At 34.7% G+C, this 16711-nt stretch overlaps 1 protein-coding gene across 1 annotated transcript in view; it reads right to left on the bottom strand.

The window, feature by feature from the left end:
* LOC138709033 (protein peste-like) overlaps positions 1 to 9408 on the bottom strand; it is a 140086-nt gene extending 130678 nt beyond the window's left edge. Inside the window, exon 1 of the mRNA XM_069839512.1 lies at positions 9219 to 9408. The gene's annotated coding sequence lies outside the window, so the exon portion shown is untranslated. The remainder of the gene's footprint in view (positions 1 to 9218) is intronic.
* Positions 9409 to 16711: the final 7303 nt, after the last annotated feature.

Below are 16711 nucleotides of genomic sequence, written 5' to 3'. Positions count from 1 at the left end.
AAATTTCAAGATATATTTTACAAGTTCGTTTTTAATGCATATGTACATTTTTCTCAGAAATTATTTGAATTTTCCAGAATCTTTCCTACACAAATAATGCAAATTTCTGTGCAGCGAAATTTAGATTGGTTTAATGTTATGGATGTTGCTTAAATAAATACGGTAATTTTCTATTCCAATAGAACGTACTTAAATCATCAGCAGGCTTCGAGACTTCGGCCCCAATAGAGCAGTTCAGTGGGAAATCCGCATAACCGCGTACTGAGTGTAGTGGTAAAGCGTACAGTGGATGGGTTACTGTAGAATGAATGCCAACAGTTACGCAAAGGAAAACGCTCTGGATTTGAAGGTTCTGACGAACTGTGTCTGAAACTATTACACGGTTAGAAAAGTCAGAGCAAGAGATGCCGGAAGCCCTCAAATTAATTTAGAAAATGATGCAGAGAATTAATGAGGCATCAAGTACTGAACTTGTAAAACAGAAGTGGAAATCAATTTTATGTCAAAATAACGGATATGGAACATAGTATAACATAAACAGCAAATTAGTGGACATAGAGTCACCAGAGAATGAAAGACTGTCTCTTATGCAATGATGTTAGGTTTTTTCGTTTTGCTCTTATGACGTCATGCGACGTAGAGCGTAGCTTTCTACAGTACAAACTTTGGCAGATAACCGAAAAAGATTTACGTTTGAGACACTGAGAATGTATCTTGTAGTAGGTACATTGCAATTCGGTACTGTAACTGCACTTCCTAAAGACGACCAATAGGATAAATGAAAAAATTAAGATTGCTACATGCTTATTTCCACCATTAACACTGTGTGTAATTAAACAGAAATGCTTATAAAAGACAGGAGAATAAATGCTTTTCACATTCTTTTGACATTATCATTGTGTAATGTATATTTACTTTCAGAATGTACATATGTTTGTTTCCCCATACTACCGTACCTACCCTAAATAGTAACGTTGTTACCTCAACACACCTCTATCTACCTGCAGCGAGTCAGCAACATATAGTGCATGCACAGTAAACTTATTGTATCGAGTCCAAAGTCTCGAAGCCTGATAATCAGTTTCACAACAGTTGAATGGAGGGTGACGAGAGAAAATTTTAGGAAAAAAGGTCACCGGATATAACTTTCTGTACGCAGTTTTTACATTGTAAGATGTATGAAGGTAGAAGTGGAAAAACTGGTAAATTTTAAAACATGAATTTGAAATTCGACGCCAAATATTATATCAAAATGATATGCTTAAAGCGTGTTCGACTCTGCTGTCGATAACAGAGGACACACATGGTAATCATGTTGAACGTACTCAACGAGTTCCAGTTCACAAAAGTAGTTTTCACAGATATAACAAACACAAGACTGAAGTAAATAATGTACCATCCAAGATCAAGGACCACACACTGCATATCTTATCGTGAGGCAGGCTCGTCATGCTTTTAGAGGTGAACAGCATTCTTCTTCTTCCCTTTCCCTCTATTAGGAACTAATCTGATGCCGTTGACCTTCTGTCTGCGTCAACTCGTCAGTTATTTTTTGTAACTGATATAATTTAAATGCAAATTTGACATTACTATCATAGGAATAAATTATCAAAAAGTGCCGATCAAAAATGAGAATAACAAACGGTGTCATGTAAATACGGCACTTGCTAATTATACATTCAGCGCGCGAAGTCTTAAAACTCTTACGTTACGTAATCTGGTGCCAAGCAAATTCACGTAACCATTCCCCTTTAAATTTCCATCGCTTCACAAATGTTCAAATATCCTTTGGTTGTAATAGAATTTATGGTTTTCCTAGAATTATCACTGAACATCGATGGAGTCGAAATAATTGTTATCTGACTGCATAATCCACTTTCCATTTCGAACATTGCACATTAGTCCAAATCCGGCATAGGTTAGACCAGTCATGTCAGCATCAGCTCGCTATGAGTAAGTCGTCCGTCATGTGAACAGTCCAGCTCGCGGGCACCGATGCTCTTCCCCTCTTACGCCGCAAGAGGGGAGACAGTGGTGCATAAGTACACTGCTAGTCCGAAATATACTATTTCTTGCTTTGGAGTACTTACTGAAAGCAACACGATGGCAAGTGATGGTGAGAAGCTATAGAGTTTTATTATGTATTATTTTAATTTTATTTCTTCTTCTGCTTTTTCTTCTTCTTCTTCTTCTTCTCCTCCTCCAAGCTTTAAGCCTTTTAAGGCTTGTTTCGGCTCCAAATTAGTTGCACTCATTGATTGATCCATCTTTTCTTAGGTCTACCAATGTTTCTCCTCCCTTTAGGTATATAATGCATAATTTGTTTAGTATATCTAACCTTGCCCATTCTCTATACGTGTTTCAACCATTTTTGTCTATAATTTACTATCTGTTCATTTACATTATAAATTTGTAATTGGTTTCTTATATTTCTATTTCTAACCCTGTCTCTTCTTGTTACACCCAGTACCGACCTCAGAAACCTCATCTCTGTTACCTGTAATCTACTTTTATCTCTAGATGACATTGTCCATGTCTCACTGCCATATAGCGCTCCCGGAATTGCCATAGTTTTATAGAACTTTATCATTGTGTCTTTTCTGACTTTGTTCCTCAGTGTCCTCTTAATTGTACCACACATTCTAGAAAGATTTTCAATTTTATTTTCTGTATCTACTTCCTTAATGTATGATAGCGAGCAACCCAGGAACTTAAATTTATTTACTTGTTCTATTGGCATATTATTTAGTACAAATTTACATCTCATAGGGTGGAGTCTCTGAAATGCCATCGCCTTACTTTTACTTATGGAGATGTCAAAATTATAATTCTGTATTATTTTGTGGAGTTCAAACAAAGCTCTCTGCATCGTATCTTCATTTTCCGATATTACGACCTGATCATCCGCATATAAGAGTGTTATTATAAAGTTGTTCGTATCGTTGTTGTTTGATATATGTAAAGTACTTAGCCGCTGTTTCCATTGTCGGATTGCGTTGTCCAAATATAAATTAAATAGAGTGGGTGAAGTGCAAAACCCTTGTCTTGTTTTAATATTATAATTTATTTTGTCGGGAGTGATGGGAAGAATCAATTAACTCTTTATATATATATATATATATATATATATACATTTATTTATGGAAAACTGGTCAATTTATATTTATTAGAAGTTATAACGCTTTTTTTGACACCCCACTTTAAGGTCTGTGGATATAGAGGGAAAAATTGGATCGGTGTCGGGTAGAGTTCCCGGGTAGCTCAGTTGGGACAGCGTTGGTACGTTTAACCAAAGGTCCCGGGTTCGATGCCCGGCCCCGGAACAATTTTTCCCTCGAAATTATTCAAATTAACTTTACAGGCAGTTATACCTGAAAGCTTTATTTGCATACTACACGTCACTGTACGTAACAGAAAACCATAATTTAAGTCACACAGAGTTACTGTGCACTCAATGTTGATTGCTTGACGGTTGTCAGCCCACTTTGAGGTCTGTGGATATAGAGGGAAAAATTGGATCGGTGTCGGGTAGAGTTCCCGGGTAGCTCAGTTGGGACAGCGTTGGTACGTTTAACCAAAGGTCCCGGGTTCGATGCCCGGCCCCGGAACAATTTTTCCCTCGAAATTATTCAAATTAACTTTACAGGGAGTTATACCTGAAAGCTTGATTTGCAGCTATTATTAAAGTTTTACTGTCATTATTTGTTTGTTTAAATTCCATCTCGCTTCCCAAACTTTAAGTCTGCAGCACAAGTAATGTCAATATTTTGGAGCACTTATAGGTGCGAACAGTTTTTTTCACAAATGAATCTCAACAAAACTGCGCGAAGACCACGCTTGACAGATTTTCAGAGAGAGTCCATTCCAGCAAAGAGTTCAATGTGACATTGGAGGAATTATTTAGATTTACAATACTAGTCTTGAAAGACACATGATATGTGTGTAAAAACAAAAGAGATTTGAATTAGGTCCTATTTTAATTTTATTATGAAAGATATGTAATTAATTACAGGGTGATTCAAAACCTCTGCGACAAACTCTGAGGGGCGATAGATCGAACAATAAGGAACCATTTTTGTTAAACAACCTATGTCTTTTGACGCGTCGTTTCGAAGTTACCGTTGAAAATGTTTTTACGCGGGCGTACGTCAATGTATGCGAATGTGTGCACCCCTCTTTGTTTGTTGAGATGTTTGTAAGAGAAGAGAAGGGTGGTTGTTGTTTGTTTACGTTTAATGTTCAATACCTTTTCTTTCAGTTCAGTGTAATCATCAATTGCGAATGGATGTCTACGCGGTCTTCCACCAATGCGCCGGGGACGAAGAGACCCATCGTCTCGAAGGCGCTGATAAAGTCGAGTAAACATAGTGTGGTGAGGATGATTTCTGTTTTGAAGCTGTTGTTGGTACATGTGGAGAGCTCTTTTTCCGTTTCCGCGAGCCTCCCCATAACACATTACCATGTCGGCTAACTCGGAAAAAGTGAAGACATCCATTCTCAATTGATGATTAGACTGAACTGAAAGAAAAAGGTATTGAACATTAAACGTAAACAAACAACAACAACCCTTCACGTCTCTTACAAACATCTCAACAAACAAACAGGGGTGCACACATTCACATACATTGACGTACGCCCTCTCAAAAACATTTTCAACGGTAACTTCGAAACGACGCGTCAAAAGACATAGGTTGTTTAGCGAAAAGAGTTCCTTATTGTTAGATCTATAATACCGCAGAGTTTGTCGCAGAGGTTTTGAATCACCCCGTATAATATAACAATTTTAACTAAATGTCAGGATATATTGTAGCCTATACTGTACATTTATTGATATGATATGATATGATATGATATGATATGATATGATATGATATGATATGATATGATATGATATGATATGATATGATATATGATATGATATGACATGATATGATATGATATGATATGATATGATATGATATGATATGATATGATATGATATATGATATGATATGATATGATATGATATGATATGATATGATATGATATGATATGATATGATATATGATATGATATGATATGATATATTTATTTCTACAACTCTTATTTGGTAATGGGTCGCCACCACATCTCTGTATTCGTGCTCCCCATTACCGTCTAATTACAATAGCACATACAAACTTTCATTGACGTGTGCAGTCATCTTATTTTACCTTTGTTACCTCTATTACTAAAATACATACTCTCAATTTGCTTTCTAACCTCTCACCTTAAAATTTTCTCTTCTTTCCACTGAACACCTCCCCACTTTTATTGTTTACTTATATTTTGAAGTACTTCCTATCGTCTAAAATTTCCCCAATTTTGAACTAACTTTTATTTACACTATTAATCATATTCATTCACTTACCTCTCTAACTTACAATCAGCTCTAACTTCCCTCACTTCTGTCATCATTCTTATCTCCTATTTCTCCATTAGACACTGAATCACATGTTTATTTTGTTTAATTGTTCCCTTTCACCCCGATAAATTTTCCGTTTGGCACTATTTTTGTAAGTCAACTCAACCTTCATTTGTAAACTTACATTGAAATACTTACTGTCTTCCTATCATTTCAATTTCTCTGACTGTACGCTAACTTAGTCGACACTCCAATATTAGTAACATTACACTACCAATTACTATTAACAAACACTTCTAATTTTCTCTAGTCACTTCCTTTGTCGACTATTGTTTCTCTGGACACTAATTCACTTATTCGATCATACATTCTCCCTCCGATTATTTTGATAGCTACTCTTACTCCTTGAACATTCACTTAATTGTTTCTATGTCTTTTGCCACACTTTTATCACTCCATCCCCCTTAAGCACCAACTTCGTAGACTGTAGTTCTGCGGTTCCTTATTTCCTTCCTTTCCCTCACAAGTAGATGAACTACACAAATCTTCTTTACTTCCCCTCCTTGTCGGCTCCGGACGTCTTGCTTGTTTCTTCTTAACCACCTTCTTGATCTGTTTTCTATGACCTACTCTTCCCGCTGTCAGCTGATTCGTCATCTTATCCCTTCCGCTATTGTCAGCAGTCTTCAGTAACTGTTGCTTTCAGGGTGACGATCATTCACAATATATAATGGATTTAATATTTTGAATTGTTTTTGTTATAATGTTTAATCATTTTTATTAAAAATTGTCAAGTGTACCTACAAAACAATTATATTTAACATGGTTGTCGACATATACATTTCCTAAACACATAATCCTAGTAAGGTTATGTATAGTTTAGTATTAACTTGTAAATAAACATTATTGTAGTAACTTACTCCCTGTGCAACGTAAACACTTTACACGTCGTGGCATTCATCCACACCATAGAACTCGCAAAGTCCAATCTGATAGAGACCTGTTGGTAATTTTGCCCGTATGTTTAACATACCTGAATTAGACCGTAGTTAATTCATGTGCTTCGCATGTCTGTTCATTTACCCACATAGTTGTCTGTCTGTCCACTGAAGTGTCTAAATGTTTATTCATCTATGTGCTTGTCTCTCGATCTATGTATCTTTATATTTGTCCAGCGATGTATCTACTTGTGTGTTGATCTATGTACCCATTATTTGTTTGTGTTCCCATCTGTCTTTTTTCATTTGTCTATCCGTCTCTTCCTATAAACTGACTTGGGCTTAATAAACAAATAAATTTTGACTGATTATAACTTTATAACTATAAATGATACTCGGGAAGAAATTAAACACAGAATAAATATGGGAAATGCCTGTTATTATTCGGTTGAGAAACTTTTATCATCCAGTCTGCTGTCAAAAAATCTGAAAGTTAGAATTTATAAAACAGTTATATTACCGGTTGTTCTTTATGGTTGTGAAACTTGGACTCTCAATTTGAGAGAGGAACATAGGTTAAGGGTGTTTGAGAATAAGGTGCTTAGGAAAATATTTGGGGCTAAGAGGGATAAAGTTACAGGAGAATGGAGAAAGTTACACAACACAGAACTGCACGCATTGTATTCCTCACCTGACATAATTAGGAACATTAAATCCAGACGTTTGAGATGGGCAGGACATGTAGCACGTATGGGCGAATCCAGAAATGCATATAGAGTGTTAGTTGGGAGGCCGGAGGGAAAAAGACCTTTAGGGAGGCCGAGACGTAGATGGGAAGATAATATTAAAATGAATTTGAGGTAGGTGAGATATGATGATAGAGACTGGATTAATCTTCTCAGGATAGGGACCAAGGGCGGGCTTATGTGAGGGCGGCAATGAACCTCCGGGTTCCTTAAAAGCCAGTAAGTAAGTAAGTAAGTAAGTAAGTAAGTAAGTAAGTAAGTAATTAAGTAAGTAAGTATAACTTTATAACTCTTTACTGAGTTAATATGAGGAAGTTACCTGGCTGACTAGCTTCAAAATAATGTTCTTCGTTGTCCAAAGCCTAGCGAAATCCCTGTACTATCTTCTGGTTTCCTATTGTGGTGGAATGCGTCTATGACTGTGTCGAAAAAGGTGTGTGTTTTAAAATTGAGTTGAGTGTTGCTGGGGAGTGTGTTTCTGAATATTTTTTAAATTTCATATTGTTCTAGAGTGTCAAGTTTCTGTTTTTTTGACTGGACGTGTAGTATTTTCATGTCAGTGTCTATGTTGCTGTAGTTGTGATTGGAGTTTGTGATGTGTTTCGCGTAGGTTGAATTGTTGTGTAGTTTGGTTATGGCTGTGATATGTTCCTTGTAACGTATATTTGAAATGATCTTCCAGTCTGTCCAATGTAGAAGTCGTTGCAACTATTCCATGACAGTTTATATATACTGTTAAGTTGTATTTATTTTTGTGTCTTGTCTGTGTGTTAAGATGTGTTTGTAGTGTGCTCTGTATGCAATGTTGTATTTTAGTTGAAAGATGATGCAATCTTGTATGTGTTCTTGTTTTCATATGTTAGTGTGCCGTATTCGTTTTGTTCTTGTGTTTGTGTTGCATTTAGTCATTCTTATGATGTTTTTTTATTATGTTGGGGGTTGTATCCATTTTCCTGTGCTAGTATTTGATATTTATAGTCTTGTTGGCCCATAGGAATGTGGATAGTTGGATATTTATGGTTTTCATAAATTCTTGCACTTCATTACAGAAAACATTGACTTCGAAATTAATTCTAAATGCTCCTGACGAGCTCAATATAGACAGAAACTTTCACATTTTTAACAAACACGTTCCTCTGTTGACATCGGAATGCTAGAAGTTCTGTCTTACCCTTTGAAAGTTCTAAGTTTCTAACAAGATTATTTAACTAACTATCATTTAGTCTGTGTTACTAAGATGAATCTATAGGCGTGAAATCAGAGTCCAGAAATGTCGATGATTCGAACATTTCTTCAGAAGTAATGAATGTTGGTACGTCAGAATGAACGCAGTAAAAATTCAATGAAATTTTTCGCAGTAAAAGTTCGATATAAGTGTTCGCAGTAAAAGCCCAAAATAAGAACTGTGAAAACGTATATTTGTAATTTGAAATTCACAGTATATTCAAAATAAACTTTCAGATTGACGGTTCAAATATAACACATAAAATCAAAATTACAAGTGGTAAAAATCCGTGTATATGTCAAATAATCAGAGAAATTTGAATTGCACATCGAATGCAAGTTTGTAAAGATAAAATATAAATCAACATAGCTTTATAGGAAAGTTGGAGGTAAAGACTAAAATCGTATGTAGAAATATTAACAAAGTAAAAATTATCTCTAAAACAAATTTTAAAAATAATGTAATAAGTAGCCTACTACTACAAAGAAGTAAGAAATGGAAGTACGTACATTTGCAATTTGAAGTTGACAGCAAACATTGAAAATAAAATTTCAGAGTGACTGTTTAAATGTAATATGTAGCTCAAATCAGAATTACAAAACAAGTTCTGAAAAAGACGTGTATATCAAACTTAAACATCCAATATTTCAAGAAATGTGAATTACACTTAAAAAACAATTCTGCAAAGGAAAAATGTTAATCAAAATACGTTGGAAAGTTGGAGGTAAAATTAAAATCCGAAGTTAAAAATATTAAATGAAGTAAAACTTAAAAACGATTTGCAAAACAATTTTTTTTAAATAATGTAATAAATAGCCTACTACAGCAAAGGAATAACTGTAGTGAAGTAACATATCTTATTTCTAGCTTACATTAATGTTAATGGTCAAAATTCGCCATGTGAAAGAGGCATGATTTCCACTCACCAAATTCTTGACATGTGCCTCGTAGTCCAACCTCAACGCAGAGTGTAGTAGACCCAGCGTCAGGTACGTTAAAGTAGTAACCACTTGTGTGTCAGGAAAACTTAAGGAAGTTTTTGCTCTCCTCAGTAGTTGTCGTTTCAATGTTATTGTGTGACGTCATATATTACGCACCTCACGCATCTCTCTTGCATTATTTTGTTCTTGACCCAGCTGAATGAAAAAGGAACAGAGTAAATAAACTTGTAAGGTTACGACCTTAGAAACTGTAAAATTTTCCATTTGTCAAAATATGTAGTTCATGCATAAATACATAGGCGATAGTCTATTAGCCTGGCTATATTGAAGTATTGTGAGCTAATAGTCTTACAGTGCATTAATATTTCAGTATTGTGATTGTGATTTGGGTCTTTATAATCCAGTAGCCTAGCTTTCTTGTAATATTGTGGTCTGGTGGTCCACATTTTAATATCCTAGTAACATTTTGATATTGTTTTCTGATGATTCATTAATCCAGTAGTCTAGTAGTATTTTTGTATTGTGGTCTGGTAGTATAATATTCTAATAGTTCAATTTTATTGCGGTGTTGTGATTTTGAATTGTATTGTATTGTATTTATTAACATTCCATGGTATTCGTACATTGCTTCAAAGCTAGAATATGGAACAAGTAAAAAAAAAACTTACTACTACTATAAAGTCTTAATTTATAGTCACAGTCTAGTTGAAATATATAGTCTACTAGTAGAACACAAAGTTTTAGTATCAGTTTCATGAAGAGTTGTTGAATGTCATGAATCTAATAGATCAGTAGCCTAGCAGTATTTTATTGTGGTCTGGTGGTTTAAGGGGTTAGGTACAGCTTACAGCAGATTTTTTAAAATATTCAACATTTTTTCCTCCATTACTGTATCTTGTACAATAATGAAAATTGGTATGTGTAAAATATTGTCTTTCTGCTAAATGAAAAAAACTATTTTTACGAATTAAAAAAAATGTACTTTTTTTTTTTCAAAAGTCAAAATGGTGGCAGTTCACTGAGTAGTGGTGAAACGTTTTCCTCATAACTCATAAACTTGTTAACTTTTTCATGTTCTCCCTTTTTAATTTATTGCTGAAACTCATGTTTACAATATCATGCTCTTTCAACTACAATCCTTAATAAGTAATTTTTTTTTTTATTTTGTGTTAAAAGAAAATACTGGTATCTGACCATTTTTAAAGTGAATTTATTTTTATCAGACAATGTCAAAGACAGAGGATTGATCTTGCATCACATTGTATATATATGACATACATAAACACACACAAAAAATTTCATCACAGAATGTTGGGTAGTTTTTGAGTTATGTGGGAAACGCTTCATCACTGGACAGTGAACTGAATTTTGAAAAATAAATGTAAATAATTTTTTTAATCGTAAAAATATTTTGTTCGTATAGCAGACGGACAATGTTTTACACCTACCAATTTTCATTATTGTACAAGATACAGTAATGGAAAAAAAAAGTTGAATATTTCCACAACTTTACTGCTATAAGCTGTACCTAACCCCTTAACAATCCAATAGTCTAACAATATAGTATTGTTATACAATGGACTAACGATCTAGTAACCAAGTAGTAGCACTACAGAATTGTGTTCTAGTGGACTAACAGTCCAGTAGATCAGTAGGATTTCAATATTGTGATTTAGTGAACTAACAGTCCAGTAGGCTATAAGTATTCTTGTACTGAAATCTGGTCGTTTGACAATCCAGCATCCTAGTAGTATTATAATCTTGTATCTAACAGTCCAGTATGCTAGTAGTATTTTTGGTATTGTGATCTAGTGGACTAACAGTCCAATAGACCATTAGGGTTGTAGTATTGTGATCTAGTGAACTAACAGTCTAGTGGGCTATAAGTATTCTTGTACTGCGATCTGGTGGTCTAACAATTCAGCATTCTAGTAGTATTGTGATCTTGTAGTCTAACAGTCCAGTATGCTAGTAGTATTTTTGATACTGTGATCTAATGGATTAACAGTCCAATAGGCCATTAGGGTTGTAGTATTGTTATCTAGTGAACTAACAGTCCAGTGGGCTGTAAATATTCTTGTACTGCGATCTGGTGGTCTAACAATTCAGTATCCTAGTAGTATTGTGGTCTTGTAGTCTAACAGTCCAGTATGCTAGTAGTATTTTTGATATTGTGACCTAGTGGATTAACAGTCCAATAGGCCGTTAGGGTTGTAGTGTTGTGATCTAGTGAACTAGCAGTCTAGTGGGCTATAAGTATTCTTGTACTGCGATCTGGTGGTCTAACAATTCAGCATCCTAGTAGTATTGTGGTCTTGTAGTCTAACAGTCCAGTATGCTAGTAGTATTTTTGGTATTGTGACCTAGTGGATTAACAGTCCAATAGGCCATTAGGGTTGTAGTATTGTGATCTAGTGAGCTATAAATATTCTTGTACTGCGATCTGGTAGTCTAACAATTCAGTATCCTAGTAGTATTGTGGTCTTGTAGTCTAACAGTTCAGTATGCTAGTAGTAATTTGGTATTGTGATGTAGTGAATTAACAGTCAGTTGCCTACAAGGATTGACGTCTTGTGATTTAGTGGGTTAACAATCCGATAGACTGAGAATATTTTGGTATTGTGCTCTAGTATATCAACAATCCAATAAGTTACGGTAGTAGTACTTTGGTACTTTGAGCGAACGGTCCAGTGCTGTAGTAATGTATTAGTATTTTGATCTAGTAATCTTGCTGTATAATTATCTTATATTTTGCAATAATTTATTTTACTCATCTAATAATCTCTACCTACTTTTGAGGATACGTCTATTGGCCTAAATTACCCTAGTAAAATGTTCTAACAGCATACTATAATTTACTAGGGTGGTCAAGTAAAATAGTATAGTATTATTTTATTGCAGCCATCTGGTAGATAAGTAACTCTTACTTTAATAATAATAATAATAATAATAATAATAATAATAATAATAATAATAATAATAATAATAATGGTTTATTTAACCTGGCAGAGTTAAGGCCATACGGCCTTCTCTAACACTCAACCGGGAGTAAAACTGCGTTACTTTAGTGGGCTAGATGGGTAGACAATTTTAGTCGAATAGTATACTAGTCTAGTAATTTTTATTCCATTAATATAGCAGTCTATTTCTTAAATACAGTGATAGTGTGGTCTTTTGATCATTTAAGTTTAATAATTTTAGAGAGATTTCGAAAGAGTTGAATGATCGTTTGCGTTTGTAAATTTAATAATCTGATTGACTATGTATTGTATATTTTTAGTAGAGCCATCGCTGTAGCTCGGTCGGCAGACTCGCTGGGCTGCTGATCCGGAGCTGCGTTCGGGCTTGGGTTGGGTCCCCATTTGGTGGTTTTTTCCGAGGTTTTCCCCAGCCGTGGGACTGAAGCCGGATGGTCTATGGCGAGTACTCGGCATCAACCCCTTTGATTTGATTACCCCCCCTTTGATTTGATTACCTGGTTTGGTTTTCCCGAGGTTTTCCCCAACCAAAAGGCAAATGCCAGGTAATCTTTTGGCGAATCCTCGGACCTCACCTCATCTCACTACATCTCGCCAAAATATTATAAAAAATTGTACAAAATTGTAAAAATTGTAGAAAATTATTAAATTGTAAAACTGTAAAAATTTGTAAAAATTGTAATTGTAATATTGTAAAATTTTGACTTGTTCCACATCTTAAAGGTTCATTGCTCATGTAAGATCTATGGAATAAAATACATGAATGAATGAATGAATGTTCTTATTTTTAAGAAACTCACTTCTGATCGGTCGAATTAAAGGAAGGGACATAAAGTCCATATTAATAAGGAAAATTATATGAAGTGTATAATTTTTACTATAAATAGTTTATAACTTCAACTGGTACTATTAATGAAATTTAAAACTGAAATTGTTGTAGTGTATACAAATATAGTAAATGTTTACTTTTACTTTCTACAGATACATGAGGTATATAGGGTGAATCATAAGTAATGTCATTAATTTTAAGGGTTTATTCTTTGAGATATTTCATACAAAAAGTTGAATACAATTTTCCTCGTTTTTGCTTCCTTTTCGAGATAAAAAATTGTTTTATATGAAACATTTCATGCTATGTTTTTGGAAACCCATTGAGTTTAATTCAATATGCTCAGTTAATTTAAGAGAACAGTGTATTATAATAATATATTATTGAAAGAATTTTAGTTTTTTTCTTTAAATGCGAAGAAATTTGATAACAACAAATGTAATTTTTCTTTCTGCAAAATAATTTTTCAATGTTACATTTATTAGGATCAAATTTCTGCACATTTAATGAACAAAACTAAATTATTTTATCATAATACACTGCTCTCTTAAACTGACTGAGCATATTGATGATTCAATCAATGGCTTTCCCAAAACACGCTATGAAATGTCTATTATAAAACACTTTTTATCTTGGAAAGGAAGAAAAAACCAGCAAAATTGTGTTAAACTTTTTTGTTTGAAATATTTCAAAGAATAACTCCCTGAAATCAACGACATTACTTACTCTTCACTAATATGGATGACGGAGGTTATCTAAATAAAATGTAATATTAATATGACATTCTATTTGTTTAGTTTTGTTCAAATTTCGTGATGTCATATTTAAAATTTTCATTCAAATTTCGTATACAATCTTTCGCATGTCTGCAATGTTTCAGGTATAATTAAGAACGACACAGTAAAAATATGTCACAAATCTTACGTCAATGTCAATACAAGTTCATTGTCCATTTACTTCATCAGGACTTTTCGGTTCTTTCCAAACTTAACGGTGATCATGAAAACCTTGAAACAAACTATAACGTCAGAAACATTTTGCTACTGGAAATTTCCACAAAGTGAAAACATCTAAAAAAAAAAAGTAGCCCCCACGTCCTCTCTCATTGAGTTGTTACTGATGCGCGCAGAGAAGCATCAATCATGCTCCCACTATGAGATTACAGACTGACGTAATTAAGCATGCGTTATATGCAAAGAACTACGATGTATAATTAATTGTGTACAGTATTCTACTTCCTCGTTACACGAAATATGACGAGAGTAATATAACAAGAGACTTCTGTTGAATATTGTCAAAGGAATTGAAAATATGGCGTGTTATTTAATAACACTGCTTCGCGAATAAAATAATAAATAATGTTAAATGTTAAATGTTATGTTTTATTTAACGACGCTCGCAACTGCAGTGGTTATATCAGCGTCGCCGGATGTGCCGGAATTTTGTCCCGCAGGAGTTCTTTTACATGCCAGTAAATCTACTGACATCAGCCTGTCACATTTAAGCACACTTAAATGCCATCGACCTGGCCCGGGATCGAACCCGCAACCTTGGGCATAGAAGGCCAGCGCTATACCAACTTGCCAACCAGGTCGACTAATAAATAATTAATACAATAAAGATAATAAAGCATTTTATCTGCTTAAACCACATTCTCATTCACATTCGTAAAAAAAATAATGAAAATATTTATTCAGATATACTACTAGAGTCATCTAGTGTTAACTAATCGTAACTACATACGAAAAAACTATGGAATAATATAAACATTAATTTTTATAACGAACAGAGCAAAAATTTGAAATATGAAACTTCAATTAAATATGTAGGGACGACTCGGCTAATTCCGCAATATTAAGAAGTAAATATACCATATTTTTCTCAAAATGTTTATTGAAAAATATTATCAAGGTATGTAGACATGGAGAAACCTTTCATTATCAAATGAGATAGAGAGACCTGTTGAAATGCAAATATATTTAGTTGTACATACATTACAGTTGAAAAAGAACAGCTCGGGTAATTCCGCAACAGTGAGGATAATCCGCAATAGGACTTGGCTAATTCCGCAGTAGTAAATAATTATGAAATACATTATGAAAGTAACGTAAAATGAACAATTTATATGTAACAATGCTCACTTTCTTCACAGCTGTACAGCAAAACGCGAAAAACAGCCAACTTTCGATGTTTCACTGTATTGCCGACAGAGGTGTCGACCAATATCCTTGATTTTTTCTATATCACTGCAGAGGACATGCCTTCTGTTGACAGTCTCTCAAAACTTACGTTCACGCTATTGTAAAGCCGCAGTAAAATCATATATGCACTACTGCGGAATTAGCCGAGTTTCCCCTACAGCGTCCGGCGGAAATAATTAAATGATTTATATCGAAAACCAGCACTTTAATTTGAAAAATAATATTGAACACCAAATTGAAAATATACATTAAAGTATACAATTTAGTTTTACGTCATTTTCTTGAAGATAACTTCACTCAGTTGAGTTCCAACAGACCCGACAAAAATCTCTGCAAGGCGCTTGATGCTGTCCATCACCCTCTGCAGCATGTCCCATAGAATTTCTTGAATTTCGGTTCGAATTTTGTCCTTCAAATCTTGGATCGTATGAGGTCATCCTTGATACACTTTCCCTTGAGGTAACCTCACAGGAAGATACCAGCTTCTGATAGAACAGGCGACCGTGCAGGCCAATTTATGTCGCCAATCGGACTACTGCAACCGGTATGATAACCATGAGGATTTAATTTTTGCAAAATTTGTAACATAAATGGATGGAAGTGTAAATCATAATGTAAGATGCTCCTAACAATTCTTTCTGACATACCCAAAGCGCATACATGTTGAAGAACAGACTGGTGAAGCATCTGCTGGATCCTCGTTCTCACTCTCTCCACATGTTCTGGACTACGTACAGTTCTAGGGCGACAAGGAGGATTCTTGTCGACGGCTGATGCTTTTAACTTAAATCGAAACCCAATTCAGTATGGTCTGATGAGTGCAACTTTACCATTTCTTCCGATACCATATGGAAGTGACGCCTAAAAGTCGTGTTTGTTTATCCGAGAGTCATTGTCCTTAAAAAATGCTTCTACGACAAAAGCCCGAAGTTCACTCAACCAAGATCCATTATTACTAAATGGTGCGAATTTCTCGACACATTGTTATGTACAACAATGTTCTATGACGTAGCACAAGGAAATGCTGCGAACTTCAAATCGACTAATTGTGTCTGTCAGATCTTCTACAATATTCATGGAACTGAAAACTACTTTGTGTACTACTCGCCAAGGCAAACTTCCGACGTGGAAAATATGTGCAACACCATTGTGACGTCATCTTATCTTAACATATACAAACACCTGGTCAACTGCAGCGCCCTACAAGGCCAAGTCGGAAGTTCGTCTTGCCGGATAGTAGGGCCTACTTGAGACTGATGAAACTCATGTTAATTATTTCCGAGTTATTGGTAATTGGGTTATGAGTCATGACTTTTACTAGCAAACTTTCGATTCTGTTTTGTTTCACATGCAGCGTATTCCGAATCTTATCGGACCGGTGGACAACAATGACGTCACGCTGCAGCAAAATACGAACAAAACTGCTAGAAGATTCGATGGCTATCATGGCGGCTGTACAAGTTGTTGTCT

The sequence above is a fragment of the Periplaneta americana genome, chromosome 11 (assembly GCF_040183065.1).
Source record: "Periplaneta americana isolate PAMFEO1 chromosome 11, P.americana_PAMFEO1_priV1, whole genome shotgun sequence".
In the NCBI taxonomy this organism is placed as follows: Eukaryota; Metazoa; Arthropoda; class Insecta; order Blattodea; family Blattidae; genus Periplaneta; species Periplaneta americana.
The sequence above is the reverse complement of the archived record's forward strand: the minus strand, read 5'-3'. Positions and strand labels throughout refer to the sequence as shown.